Source organism: Pinus tabuliformis, chromosome J, assembly GCF_031772625.1.
Source record: "Pinus tabuliformis cultivar Carrire ecotype Pingquan chromosome J, CPIR1, whole genome shotgun sequence".
Classification (NCBI taxonomy): Eukaryota; Viridiplantae; Streptophyta; class Pinopsida; order Pinales; family Pinaceae; genus Pinus; species Pinus tabuliformis.
The window spans coordinates 1447504955-1447520944 of record NC_142295.1 but is presented as its reverse complement, the minus strand read 5'-3'; positions in this window follow the sequence as shown (position 1 = coordinate 1447520944).

Here is a 15990-nt window from a genome sequence, read left to right as displayed (position 1 = left end):
AAATTCCCTGCTTGAACCTTAGTGTTGGAGTCAATGAGGGACTACAGGAGGAAGTAGGGGATGCTTAGCTTCTGAGGGGCTAGAGTGTTCATGCCATACCTTAATTCATGAAGGATTCTAAAGTGATAACCATAGACAATGTTGTACCGACCCTCACAGGAAATGTATTTGATTATTTGGTAGCTAAGCTCATCCCAAGGATATGGTACACTAGCCCTTCTAATGCCATTTTTATCCTCTACAGGGGTTTCATTGTTTTGGAAAACGTTTTTCTTGGCAGCCTGACTAATCGGTTTCTCATCCTTACCCCAAGGCAGCCCAAGAGGAAGGGTAGTGACCCTACTAATAAATTTAGGGGTTATATCCATGGAAAGACCTCTAAAGGTGACAGTGGTATGAGTTCTTGTGTGGGGTATCAGAGAGATAGAAAACTCGTGGGCAATCTCTTCATCAAACCCTTGGAATTTCTCAAAGAAATTCATCCAATTTGCCCTTGTGAAGATGTCCACCACTTGTGGATGTGCATGGAGCCTAGTGGAGTTGGTCGGCTCTTTCTCATAAACACTCCTTTCATTTTGTTTATATTCTTTTGGGAAACCAAATGTGGAGATGGAGACAACAATTTTTAAGAAAAACAGAGAAACAGAGGAGACTGTGTGTTGTTTTCAAATAAGTAGAAATTTTCTATGTATCTTCTCCTCCTAAAGGCTCATTTCCTTCTCAAATTTAAACCACTTTTTGCATATATTGATATTCAATGGGGGCATGCATGGAAGCTACCTGCTCAAACTGAAAATTGTGCTAAAACCTGTGTTTTATCCCTTCAAAACAACTCACTGCCCCTCCTGTAGAAGCCTGTTGTCCCTCATTTAGAATTCCTATAGGTGCTCCTGTAGAACCTGTAAGTTCTCCTCTAGAAAATGCCAAGAGCAGGAATATGGGAGAGATCAATGGAGGACGATGGTTACGAGGCTGTGGGGGCACAAGGAGACTGTTGTAGCTAAGTTATGAGGAGAGAATGAAGGAAAAGGTGGTGAGAGTGCTCGGGGAGGAGTACTTATTACCCTTTATGGATATTTCCGATGATGGGGGGTGAGCTGGCAAAGTATTCGTTGGCCATATTCATACCATTGGTCCCCACCTACCTTTTCATCATGGCCCCTCCTCGTAATCATCCCTCATGATTGCATTGGAGTTCACACTTGCTCTGCTACCTGTCCTTGACATCTTTCTTGAGTTGACTATGTGCACATGTGGGTGACATCTCGGATGAGTGGAGTGAACTAGATGAAGGTGGTCAAGTTAACTGGCCATCTTTCCCTCATTCAACTTCAACCATATCATTGCTTTTGCATGACCTCTAATTACACAAATGCAAACCGAGGAGCGAGTTAGTTACTTACCCGTGATCTGAATGTATTTGTTGTGAGGTGTTGTGGCTCCCTCTCTGCTGCATGGCTTTATTTCTTTTGATGCTTGCTATATACTTGCTAATGCGTGGTTGTGTCTTATGTAGGTTCTCCTCTAGCTGGGTTTGAGACTCAGGTGCCTTCTTCAACCTTCATGTGTGCATTCTTCTGCTGCCGGTCTTGGGTTTTGATGGGATTAGCTGCTACAAGAATTCCTACAGGAGCTCCTGTAGCTGTTTCTCCCCTTGAAACTTCAACTTCTTTCTATGCTTGGAGCTTTGAGAATGATACCAAAAGTGTAGATAGATATGGAGAGGTAGTAGGTAGGCTTCAGGTGAGGTGGATGGTGCTGCTTCCTCTTTTATTTCTGTTCTTTTCTTTTCTTTTCCTGAAAAACTGTTTTTTTCTGTGTTTTTCTTGGACAGGAATAAGAATGATGCTTGGGGTGTGATGCAAACTTGGAAATGATGGCAAGGAGGTTTGAAGAATGTACGAGGGTTTATAGGTTCTTCATGAAGCTTCCCTGCCCCTCAAACTGCATTTTATATCCATTTCTGGCTCTCTGTAATTCCTACAGGAGCCTCTTATAGAAAACACAAAGCCTCCTGTAGAAAACATAGTTTTTGAAAAAGAAGCACAATGGGGTGAAAGAAATGTCAGAAATGATGGAGAAAAGTGTGGAGAAGATAGGATAGGTGCTGGTGTGGATGTCAGGGTTCCCTTGGAACCTTCTTCTGCTTCATGTAGTCCTCCTACAAACCTTCAATTCAAATGACAATTCATTTTTCTTTTTCCCTTTTTTTCTCTTTTTCCTCTTTTTTTGAAAACAACTAGGGTGCCTCAGGGAGGTTTTCACCCTAATTTCCCACGCTGGGTGCCTCCAAGGGAGGTTTTCACCCAGGGATCTTATTTTTCCTCTCTTTTTTTTGGCATCACTAGGCTGCCTCAGAAGAGGTTTTCAACCCAATGATGAGACTCAACCGCCTCATGGAGGTTTTCACTTGAGTCCTTATTTTTTATTTCTCTTTTTTCGTTTTCTTCAGTGAGTGGGTGAAGTGGAGGCTAAGACATTCTCCACTACCATCACTATTTTATTCAAATCTTCAATGAACTCTCGCTTGGAAATGGGTTTCTTGTATATTTTCAACCGATGTCCATTGACAAGCATGGAGATGGCTTCATCATCAATGGTTTTGATCAAAGTTGAACCATTTTCATTGCATTTATCAAAAGTGTAGCACCCCAACCATCTTGTCCTCAGCTTTCCTTTGAAATCTTTATATCTTGAATCATAGAGTAGTTCCCAATCTCCCTCTTGGAATTGCTTCTCCTTGATATTTTTTTTATGCCATATCTTTCTTTGAAGCTGAACTACCTCTGTATGGAGAAGGGCCTGCAATTTGTGTTCATCCAATCCATTTAGCTGAAGTAATATTTCTTTCTGTGCATCACTGAGTTCTAGGTCCAGCTAAGCTGCCATCCTTATGGTATTGAATTCAAATTCTATTGACAGGAAAACCTTCTTCCCATAGACTAGTTCATAGTGTGTGAACCTTATGGTGGTCTTCCATGTTGTGTTGTAGGCCCAAGTTGCCTCAACTAATCTATCCGCCTAGTCTTTTCTGCTACTGCTCACTACCTTGGTTAGGATCCCTTCCAATGCTCTGTTAGTGACCTCCACCTTACCATTAGCTTATGGATGGTAAGGGGTGGAAGTCTTGTGCTTGATTCTATGATGTGTGAGCAGGTCTTCAATAAAATTGGAAGTGAACTGACTGCCTTGATCTATGACCAACTCTCTTGGATACCCGAACTTGTAGAATATGTTTTCTCTCAAAAACTCAGTTACTTTTTCCTCGTCACTGCCTTGATTTCTTTTGTATCTACCCACTTTGTCAGGTAATCAGTGAACACGATGATGTATTGTTTCTTTTTTGAAGCAGGGCTGATAGGACCCATAAAGTCCATGCCCCACTTCTCAAATGGCTCAAAGGTTACTTGAGGTTGCATGGGTATCTCATCCTTTGGAGTAGGTTTCCCCATCATCTGACACTGATCACACTGGCTAGTATATCTCCTCACATCCTAATGAAGAGTGGGCCAGTAGTAGCTTGCTTGCAATATCTTGAAGGCAGTTCTTTTTGCTGCAAAATGACCTCCACAAGTCCCGTCATGATAGGTCAGGAGGATGTCAAAGACTTCGTCCTCCCTGACACATCTTTTCAAGATCTAATCTAGGCCAAGTTTGAAGAGATTGCCCCCAATCCAGGTGAAAGGGGCACTTTTCCTTTGCTGCAGTAAAAGAAACCATCTAATAATGTGAGCATTTATATCTGGTTTATTCATTAAATATCTAATTACAGCATGATCAATGTGCACAAAGGTTTGATAGTTTGTGATATAATGTATGAATTTTTTTAAGGAATGCAAGATAGCTAGGAGTTCTTTCTCAATCACTGTATAGTTTAACTCTGCCTCTGACAAGTTTTTGCTTATAAAGTATATGGCATAAGGTAACATCTCATCAATTTGTCTTAAGGCTACTCCTATTGCTTTGTTCAATGCATCTGTGTGAATGTGGAAAGATAGGGCCTAGTTTGGGCCTCTCAAAATTGGGGTAGTCACGAGCTTGCTCTTCAAGGTATCTAGGGCTTCTTGACAATTTTCTGACCATATGAACTTGACATCTTTTCCTAAGAGGCAAAACAAAGGAGAGGTTAGCTTTCTGAAATATTTAATGAATCTTCTGTAATATTCGGCTAAGCCTAGGAAACTTCTGACATCTCTCACCCTCTGAGGAGGTGGGACCCTTTGGATGATGGCAATTTTTTTAGGGTCCACTTGTAGTCTTTGTTGAGATATTGCATGACCTAACACGATCCCTTCAGTGATCAAAAATTCACATTTTTCCAGACTGAGGGATAGGTTCATCTCAATACACTTGTCTAGAACTTTTCCTAGGTTAGATAAATCTTCCTGAAAGTCAAAGCCATAAGGAGTAAAGTCATCCATGTATATCTCTACTGCATCATGAACTAATTCAGAAAATATACTCAATACCGCTCTTTGGAAAGTGGCTGGAGCATTGCACAAACCAAAAGGAAGGACCGAATATGCAAAGTTACCCCACGAACAAGTGAAAGTGGTCTTATCTTGGTCTTTGGGGCTGATTGGAATCTGATTGTGCCTGCTAAACCCATCTAGGAAAGAGAAAAAAAAATTCCCTGCTAGACCGTCTAACATCTGATTTATGAAAGGTAAAGGAAAATGGTCCCTTTTAGTGGCTTTGTTTGATTACTGATAGTCGACACAGATTCTCCACTTACCATTTTTCTTTGGCACTAGTAGCAAAGGAGAGACCCATTCACTGTCAGAGATGGGATAGATGAATCCTGCATCAACTAATTTCTGCAGTTATTCCTTAACAATATCTTTAAGTGCTGGATTCATCGTCCTTTGAGGCTACCTGACTGGCTTGCAATCCTTCTTGATGTACATATGATGAGTACATACTGAAGGGTGCACTCCCTTCATCCCCTTATAACTCCAAGCGAAGGCATCTAGGTGTGTTCTTAGTAGGCTACACAATTCCTTATCCTGGGAAGTGGATAGGGATGGATTGATTTTCAAGGTTCTTTCTAGGCTGGAATCCATATTATTAACATGGAGAGAAGTGGATTCAGCCACAGAGAGATCAATTGAGGGGTTGTTTTGAGTTTCTCTTACTATGTCCTCTAATGGTGATACATTGGGAGGTGGATTCTGAATCAGATTTTCGATCATATCATCCTCATCTTGTTGTTGCCCCCATGGCAATTTTTACTACACAAAGTGGTGCAGAATAGACTTCATCCTCATCTTCCTCCTACAACTAGAGAGGTAGATCATGTTCTAGAAAGGGTTGGGCAGGAGGGTATACGATTAACTCTTGGACATGTGCCCATACTTTATGGTCATGTTCCCAACTTGACAGCTGATGTAGGCATCGGCAATAGCCAACCAGGGTCTTCCTAGAATGAGAGGATACCTAGTGAGCTTTGCCTTTGGCTGGAGAACTAAGAAATCAATAGGGTACTCCCAACAATCAATGGAGACCATCACATCTTCCACAATCCCCTCATGGGTCACGGTGGAGTAGTCTGCTAGCTGTAGCACTGTCGTGGTCTTCCTCAAGGAGCCCTGGAGGTTGAGTTTGAGCATTGTGTCCTTTGTCATCACATTAATGGTAGCTCCTAGATTAATCAAGTTGTGGGGGATCATGGTACCCTTGATGTGGACATCAACTACTGGGCTTCCAGGGTCCACATATTTTAGATAGATTACCTATCTTAACATCAGGTCGGACAATTTCCCTATGACATTGATAGTTGGGGCATCTCTCTTATGCCTTCCTAGATGCCTAAAGCACTTCTCTTTGATCAACCTATTGTAGATAGGTACATCTTTTATGGCTTGGAGAAGTGGTATCTTCACGCATAAATGTTTCAGTTCTCCCAAGAGTTCAGTCTCTTCTAGGGTAGGGTGGACTGTTACGGATAGTCTCTCAGGAAAGGGTGGAATTTCTTTAGGTTCACTTTCCTCTTTATCTTCCTCAAACTCCATGGGGGTAGGATGGCTATCTGGGAGAACCTTCCCAGATCACAATTTGATTTCTTGAATCTCCACAGCATAATTTGGGCATGATGGTTCCCCACTATACACTTGCTGAGCCTATTAGTTGTTCGGGTTTAGATGTGGCTGGGCAGGCATTTGGTGTTGCCTTGGTGGAGCAGAAGGTAATGGTTATGGTTGGGCAAGTGGTGGAGGCATAAGAGTGGGAAGAGAGTTGTATTGGAGCCTCCACCCCTGATGAGATGCATTCCACTGAGGTTGTGGCTGAGCATAGGATTGAAATGAATGGTTGGCTAGTTGTTATAGCTCCAAATCTCACTCTTATGGTTTTTGATGCTGTACTCATGGCCTAGGGCAACCCCTCCTTCCAGACCTGGTCCTAAAATTTAAAAAACAGTGTTTTATCCCTTATATGCGACATTGCCCTGAGTTAAACGCGTGTATACGCGGGTATGTGTATAGCCAACCCGCGTGTATGTATTAAAACAATTCAAAAAAATATAAAACTCCTTATTTTCGGGCGGAGATCGCGGGTTTTACCTGCTGATCACCTGTTAGTGCCCATGGCCGAACTATTCCCAACCAACTCCTAACTAAAAAACTACTTTGGAGATGGTATAAAAGGACCTCAAAGGGAAGGCCTAAGGCAGGAGAGAAGAGAGAGAAAGGTTATGCTGAGATTTTTCCCTTGACCAGGTCTGAAGTCCCTTGTGCCTTCTGCACTTTCCCCATTTTGTACAGGAAACCTTTGTTTCCTTGTGTGTTGATGTTCATCCACCATTTATGACATCATGGAGAGAGTTATGGAAGGAGTTTGTTAGAGGCTTGAGGCTGGAATGGATCCCAAAGGAAGCTTTGCTTGGAGCCTACTGAAGGTGACTCAGGTGAAAATATTCCTTTTTATGTACTTTATTTGTCTATAATAAAAGAAACACATGTCTTGGTTCCCGAAATGAATCTTCTTTATGTTAATGATATTCATGTTTAGAATTCATATATAAAAGGTTGTTTGGATTTCATAACTAACTACCTTTCTCTCTAACATGAAGATGATTTCTTTATACGTTTTTGTCCATATACTACTGTGTTCTTTGAATTGGTTGTTTTGCAGGACAAAAGAGAAGAAGGGAAATCCAAGAAGGGTTTGGACCCTAAAGGCCTTCTCAAACGTAGGACCAAAGGTACATACCCTTATCATAGAATTTGCTTATAATAGCATAATGGCTGTATGAATGCATGTTTCTTTGAATAGATAAATTTCAGTCTGCTAGGGTTTCAACCCAAAAAGCCCTAGGGGAGTAATTCCCTCTATCAGAATTGGCAACTCCACTGGGGACAACACTCTTGTTGTTCCTAGTTTGGGTGTTTTTCAAGCCAATCAGGGCTCAACTGCCTTGTCTGCTTGCTGTTACTATCTGGTCTGTTCTTGAACTTTAAGCTTTGCCAGTTTCTTCAGTTTGTTTTTTATTTTTCTTGAAGCTTTTCATATACATTGTTTTTCTTAAATACAGAGGCGTATATATGCTTGTTTCTTTGAGTAAACCCACGTATACGTAGGTTTCCTCAGATACAGTCGCATATACATGCAATCTGTACTTCAGTACAGTCGCGTATATATTGCAATTTTCAAGATTTATAAATTTTTTTAGTCTCTGAAGGTTTGTCTGGTGGTTTGAGTCAGTCTGAAACAGTCATTCTCCAGTATCAGTTATTTGTTTTACAGCGAGCATCTTGTTCTGATTTCTCTCTGAGTATAAGGAGTATTGGTCATATTTTTTGTTGATTGCAAGCGTCATCGTTTTTTGCTAAAGCACGCAAGATTTCTTGCTAGGAATCTTGGCTGCTCTGATTCATCAGAGTAGGGAGATTGATCACAATATTTGTGTTAATCTTGCTTTTGGTGACTTTTTTGTTTGCTTGACAAAAACGCTTTTTGTGACCATTCACTTCTTTCTTTCATGAAAGTTGTTGTTTGACACTTTCTTGGAATTTGTCTTTTTGATCTTTTGGTTTTCATTGCCAAAGCTTTCATTGCTGCTTTTGATTGAAGAGCGATTTTAAACACATTTATTTTTGTTGAGTTTTCATCCATTGAGTGATGTCAATTCGCAAAAGTGTTTGATTGCCTATTCTTCAATCACAAGTTTCAGTGTTGAGAGCATCTTTTGAAAAGACTCTTTTGTTTGTTGCTTTGAAGAAAATCTTTTGAAAATCTTAGTTTTGCTTTCTTGAACTTGCTTTTCATTTCATTTCCTTTTAGTAAAGTGAAAGTGCTTTATGTTTGTCTTAGTACTTGTTTTTAGTGTTTAGACGAAATGAATGGTAACATCTCATATTCCATCTAGGCATTTTAAGTGGCAAGATAAAGATTGATAAGCAAGCAACTTTCATTTTTTTTGTTTTTAGAGTAGTTTTAAATCTTGCATCCACATATAGTTGTCGCATTAGGATAGATTTGCATCCCCTTTTTTAGGCATATATAGCTTTGTTAACTTTTGTGAGTGTGAAGTGTGAATTAACGAAAAGAAAAAAAAATTGTTTTATTAGAAGTACCTCTGAACCCTATAGAAATTGCTCTTCATCGAAAAACGAAAAAGTGCATGTGCATGTAGTTAAGTTTTTATTAATTTCTTTTGCGTCAAAAAATGCCACTAGTTTCACTTCCATTACCTTGTGACTTAAAGAACAGCCTAATAAAATCAAGCGCTAACTAAAATTCACTAGAACTTTTTGTTTTAGTCAGTTACACCAACAAGATTAGGATTTTAGGGCCTTGGATTAGGCGAGTGGAGAGTTAACTCTCCAAGGCCATATAAACGTCAAACGTAGGAGTATGAATAACGAGAGAAAATCCAATAGCGTTAGGAAGACCAGGAAAGCTCCGGATCTGGGAGTTAAGCACGAGGGTCTGTGAAGACAGGGAAGACAGATACCCCCTCTCCTACTTGTCCGAACTTTCCTCATGACTGTTCCGCCTGGCTTCTGCGACGAGTTGGTATCCATAGTTGCTGCTCCTAGGGAACTGTTTGGTCAATTTAGTATGATCTAAATTTCTATTTAAAATGTCAATCCGCGGTTCGTAAACTGACGAAGTGAAGTGTACTATATGTACTAGATAACCATTTCCTTAATCTTTTGTCGTTTTTGAGTTTTTAGTTCATTTTTGGATTTATCTTTCCCTAATGTGTGATGGTGAGAGTGAAAGTGAATATGAAGTATGGATGGTGATGGTGGTTTCTACAGTGATTTTCTCAAATTTGAAAGTGCTCAAGAAGAAAGCTTTAGAACAACTAAACTAAAATCAATTCTTAAGAGAAAGTAAATGCATCAAACAGTGAACTAATGACAATGGCCCAGTATCCTTGTTGTTGAATGAAAAGAAAGTAAAAACTGAACTTAAAGAAACTCAAACCAAAAGCAAAGCAACTAATTCACACTACTTAAACTCTTCAGATCCTTTACCCTTCAGCTCAATCTACCTTGTGGGAAGTAATCATGAATAAGTCAAGCAATATGCTATCTAAATGGCAAGAAATTAAATTGCAAAAAAGAAACTAGTCACACTACTTTAACTCTTCTGGTCCTTTACCCTTTAGCTCAATCTACCTTGTGGGAAGCAACCATGAATAAGTTTAAGCAATATGATAACTAAATTGCAAGAAATTAAATTGCAGAAAGGAAACTAATCACACTACTTCAACTCTTCTGATCCTTTACCCTTCAGCTCAATCTACCTTGTGGGAAGCAATCATGAATAAGTTTAAGAAATATGATAACTAAATCACACTACAATTAGTAATATTCTGATTTCTTGCTAATAGAGTCACTTCACTATAGAAAGAAACCATAAATTGATGAGCAGTATGATATCTAAATAAAAAAATAAGTAAGCAAATCACAACTTGAAAAAGATAGTGTTGAAATTAAACTTCAGAAAATGAAAGTTAGCAGGAAGGACAAGATGATTTCATATGCCAATAGTTATCAAAAAGATGAAAATTTGCTCGGGCTGCCTAAGAAAACCTGCAGAAAAGCACTGATCAGTTGACGGTTATAAGAAAACAGAGGTGAAAATCTAAACAACAGTGAGTTAAGAAACATCAAACGGTGTGTTATGTATAAGCTAATGATACAAGAACATAATAAAACCAAATGAAAAATTTACAAGGCTTCAGCGCGCAGGGGCCCTCTGCCACTTCAGCCAGTCAACAAGTAGTCACACAAAAAAACTCAGAAAAGTCTCCTCATATATTAAAACAGCAACATATATAAACAGTGGGGTGACAACAGTTCAGATTTTACATATGAAGAAAAAACTCCTTTACAACGTTCATCGACGCGTTATTTATAATGACAAAATGCTGAAACTAGCTAACTAACTCCTACGCTATTGACTGTGTTGCCAAAGACACGTAGATCCCTTCAGCCGAGATCTAGCGTAACTGTCATCATGTCTATTAAATCTCTGGAGTGGTTGCTGTTAGATTCCGGTTACAAAAGTGATCTCCAGGTGTGTCGTTGTCTTTGTGAGCTGAGGACTATGCCACATAACGTTCATGTGCTCAAAACAGAGACGTGCCACTGCTGAACTCCTTGGTTGGCTCTACCTTTGACCTTCGTTGACCGTGACCTTCCATGGATGATTTGGCTGCTTCGAAGGGACACGTTCCATGTATCCGTCACCTGGAGCTTGCCCATGTGTCTCGTTTCTTCATAGGACACCTGTAGCACAGCTTTTAACAAAATAGCTGCGGAATCCTGTGCTGGCTGCGGAAACCTATGCTCGCTGCGGAAACTGACAAGTTTCCGCAGCTGCATGAACAAAAAAACTAAACCAAACAACAGTCATAAGTATAGTCAGAAAACCATGTAAAGAGCTCTTTTTAAACTACAATGCAATGATTTAACAACTGGGTGGATGCAATAAGTGGAAAAGGAAGGCTGAGAGGGTGTATAGGAAGGTGCAGGTTTAAGGCTCAACAGGAACTACACAGGTGGCTGCGGAGGGGAATCCCGTGGCACCTGAGGTTGACGTTGCATCACTCTCGACAGTACTACTGGAGGGCACCCTTGCGAAGCTTGGGGGCTTGCACCGGCGCAGGCTGTTGTTAGGAGGTCAGCGTAACTTCCTCTGATACCTTCGCTAATAGGACTGGGCCCTCATCATCCCAAACTATCTTCGGAAGGCCCCTTATTTCACTTTCTCGTATTTTGGTGTCCGATCTTAATCACCCGGAGCGGAAATACTTGGAAGTTGTTTCACTGGCTGTATCTTTAGGGACTTTATAGTGTGTGCTCTGTGCTCCTAGTTGGCCTAGCTTTCAATTTTTTGAGTCTTTAATTAGATTATAACAAAAAATTCAAAGTGGCTGACCGATCTCCAAGACGGTCTCGAAGACTTCGTGGTCTTTCGCCACCAAGTTTAGAGCCTTCTCCTAGAAGTCGCAGAGGCAATACTATCGGTGGGTTCCGTCCCACGCTGGTTGATGCATCGGGGATTGATCCTCCTCTCGGGGGCATTCGCGACCAAGCAAGGCTTGGCACTTCTGAACAAGAGAGGGACACTCCAGTCCTTTCTCAAGTTCTCTTTCAAGCGGAGAATAACATAGAGGTAGAAGAATTTTCAAAGTCGTTAGCGGCTCCAAATTCCCCACTACCATCTAGTCATCCAGACGTACTGCAATACGTTGGGACTCCGGCGCATAGACCGTCAAATCCAGGTTACACTACGGGCTTACCATCGATGACCACTACTAGAAGCATGGCTTCTACAAGTGCTACGACTATGCAAACCCCAACATCGGTGCAAGGGGGAGGAATCATTTCCGTCTCCTCTGCTTCCTTGTTTGGATCTTTTGCTAGCACATCTTTAGTTGGGTCTACCTCCATTCCATCCACGAGTGAAAATGCCCAAACCAATGCTTTTGGTACTTGATTCTTCCCATTTGGAACCCACTCACAGGGTATTCCATCGGTTCTGTTTAGTGCCGCTACGTCCATGATGGGCGGATTGGCTTCATTCCAAGGTTTTCCTTTTGAAAGTGGTCATATACCACATTCCAACTCGACGGTAGGATCCATGCCTTTTTCTTCTGTAGGAAAAAGCAGCAATCCTTTCCAAGGTTGGAATAACCCTGGGGTTAGTAGCGCGGGAACTGGGAATCCGTTTATCAGCCAACAAGGGAATAGGCCGTACTCCACGGTTAGCTCATTTCAAACTATTCCTCCTCTAGCTTCGGCTTGGAATCTGTATCAGGGGTTATCAACTCCTTACAATCCTTTCGGAGGAAATTTTGCTGGTTATGGAGGTTATACGGCCGGAGTTGGTCAAACTCCGAATTTTGCTGGACCACAAGGCTTTCCTTTTGGTTCAGCCAGTTCGACTGATTACTTCGGGCAACCTGGTGCCTCTCAAATTCCAAGACAATCTTTTCAGAGCTTTGGAAGTTCTACCCAGTCCGGGTGGAACCCCCAAGGTCCAACTAGGCTTCCGTTTCTGGCAACGTTGAACTTGCCAGATCTCACTAAGTTAACAAATGACCCAATCAAGTACAATCCGGCCTGGCCTCCAGTCCCAACCAAACTCCCTTCGGACATTCCAAAATTCAAAGGGAAGAGTGGTGAAGACCCAGGCGACCATGTAACCACATTCCATTTGTGGTGCTCATCTAACTCCCTTATCGATGACTTGATTAGGTTGAGACTCTTTCAGCACACCTTGACTGGTAATGTGGCCAAATGGTATATAGAGTTGCCAAGGGGCAGCTTTACATCATTCGCTAACTTAGCCAATATCTTCTTAAATCATTTCCAGTTGCCTGTCCGCTATGATGTCGGAACTGAACTTCTGGCCACCTTTCGTCAGGATAAGGCAACCCACATTTCTGACCATATTCAGGAATGGAGATGGAGAAAGAGGCTCATTAAAGCCGAAATCCCTTCAGAGTACCGTCTCGAGTGGTTTTTGAAGTCTTTACAACCCGAGATCTCCAAAGATGTCTCCATGTCTGGAGTCTATTCTGAGGAGCAAGCCATTTTTAGGGCCCAGCAATTAGAATTGATCTACTCTCAGTCTGGGATCCTACAGAAATACTTGCCAGATGCTCCTAGATCTACGGTTGACGTAGCTAAGTCGAAGCCAGGTTCGCACGCGGATGGTATCATTGGGTCAGTAGACACAACTACAGTGAACTTGTTGAATCAATTGCAACAGTTGTCCTTGCAAGCTGCTTCTAACAACCAAGTCACATCATCTAATCCCCCCGCTTCCCAAACTTCTTCAATAAATGCCATCCCATCTGATAACCCAAAAGGAAATCAAAATTCCAATGGGAAAAAGAAAGGACGAGGTAAGAAAAATAACCAGGATGGGAATCCTGATGCAAATAAATCCGGCAACAACGCTGGTGGTGGTAGAAATGAGTCAAGAAAGAAAGTTAAGTTTCCATGCAAATTGTGCAGTGGAGACCATCTAACTCATCTCTGCCCTAAGATTGAAGACGCTCAGCGCTTGTTAGGACAGCAAGGGACTTCTAGTTCTCAAGCTGTGTTAACCAACCCATTTCCCTAAGGGCAGCAACTTCTTGCTGGTGCGAGTTCAAACCCTGGAACCTCCGCTGGGGGCAATCAGGAAGGGGAAAAATCATCAAATGTTTTCATGATGGGTTCTAATGTCCATGTGGCTACTCGGTCATGTGATGATGGTGAAGCCGAAACTTCCAAGGACAAGACTCTTCCCGGAAATACTGACCTTCATATTGAGCGACCCCCTGTCGAGACTATACCACGGATACTGAAAGGTTCCGCTAAACGTGCGATGATTAATCCTAATGCTAGGGCTGCCCAAAATTACTCCATTGTGGAGGATCTGGCTCAAAGTTCGTGCGCTATGTCCGCCTTAGAGGTTCTCCAGTCGTGTCCGGCTCAGAGAAGTGCTTTACTCTCCGCAATTGGAGCAGTCGATCCAGCTAACTCTTTAGTGCTCACTTTTGACATGTTAAATGTCAAAAAGCGACTCCCTTATCATATGGCTTTCCAAATAAAGTCTACATACCGAAAAATCAATATTTTTCACACCATGATAGATGAAGGAGCTTCCACATGCGTTATGTCAATGTCATGCTAGAAGGCTATTGGATCACCCTCAGTTGTTCCTTCACCCACCATCTTGACTGCATTTGATGGTCATTCTCATAAGCCGCATGGGATTATCCCGGCCTTTCCTATATGTGTTGGGGGAAAGGTCGTCAATATTGAAGTAGAGGTCGTAGACGCTAACCTAGACTATAATCTCCTATTAGGAAGGAACTGGGTATACGAGATGGATGCCATTGTTTCGACTCTGTTTCGTGTCATTTGCTTTCCTCATGAGGGGAAAATCGTTAAGGTTGATCAATTGGACTATTGTCCAGTCGATCCTCAAGCAAGCTCTGACTCTACTATCCCTTTAGTGGATAACCCTCGCCCGCCAACTGAGAACTTAGGAGTAGGGATGTATTCCTCATTGATGGGTACATTTGATCTTCCCTCTCCTTTCGCTAAAATCAATGTTATTTCATCATCAAAGGAGTCTCCTAGAGAAGAGTTCTTTCGAACTCGTTATTTTTCAGACCCTTGGACATTGCCTTCACCTACGACCACATTAGTTGAAGGACAAGTAAATGGAATGGCATTCCCTATATCTGTAGCTGAGCTTAGATATCAGTCTATCGTAGACTCTGCGGACAACTATTCTACTCCTTTTTCCGAAGAGGAGTTAGATGGTCATGTGGCCCCGGCTTGGAGCCTTGATTCTACCTCTGCCTTGGACTGCTTGGATTTGGTTTTACCTTCTGAAGAAGCAATCCTCGAAGTAATGATGGGTATAGATCGTCCTTGGGAAGACTTACACCATCGTTCATACTTTCTTCCTCCATTGCAAGAAGTCGAATCTAGATTCTCCGAGCTCCTCACTAGTGATGTTTGTACGGTGTCAAACCCTTTCGCTCCAGCACACATTCGTGCCGAAGGTAATATGTCGGTAATTTAAAAAACGATACCTATAAACATCTCTAGGGACCCTAGCGTCATTGAGAATATCTTCATCAGAATTGAGTGTTCCCCTAAAGAAATTCAAATCTACAGCGACCTGTTCAAGGAATATCGTGATGTATTTTCTTGGTCTTATGAAGAAATGCCTGGCATTGATCCTTCTATAGTTCAACATGATATCAAGACATATGAAAACGCGAAACTAGTTCATTAAAGGCTTCGGCCGGTTAACCCTAGGAAAGCTGCAGCTATCAAAGCTGAGGTTGAGAAGCTGCTAAAGGCAGGTTTTATATACCCTGTTCCTCTTACTGATTGGGTTTCTAATCCAGTCCCCGTGGACAAAAAGCAAGGAACAATCCGAGTATGCATCGATTTTAGGGACCTAAACAAGGCTTGTCCGAAAGATAATTACCCCATGCCATTCATTGATCAGATTATCGACAAGTGTGCGGGTAATGAAATTTTTTCCTTCATGGATGGTTTTTCAGGTTATAATCAAATCTCTATCCGTCCTGAAGATCAACATAACACAACTTTTATATGTCCCTGGGGTACCTTTGCATATAGAAAGATGCCTTTTGGTCTTAAAAATGCTAGAGCCACTTTTCAGCGGGCCATGTCATATGCTTTCCACGACATCAAACATGTCATCGAGGCATACTTGGATGATCTCGCTACTCGTTCTCGAAAGAGAACCGATCATCCTAGTCATCTTCGATTGGTTTTTGAACGATGTCGTTTTTATAAAATCCGGTTAAATCCCAACAAGTGCGTTTTCACAGTTACGTCCGGTCGGTTGTTAGGGTTCATTGTGTCTAATGAAGGGATTTGAGTTGATCCCTTCAAGGTTGAGGCAATAATTCAGTTTCCTTCCCCGTCCTCAATTCGACAACTTCAAAGTCTTCAAGGGAAGGCTAATTTCTTAAGACGGTTTACAGCA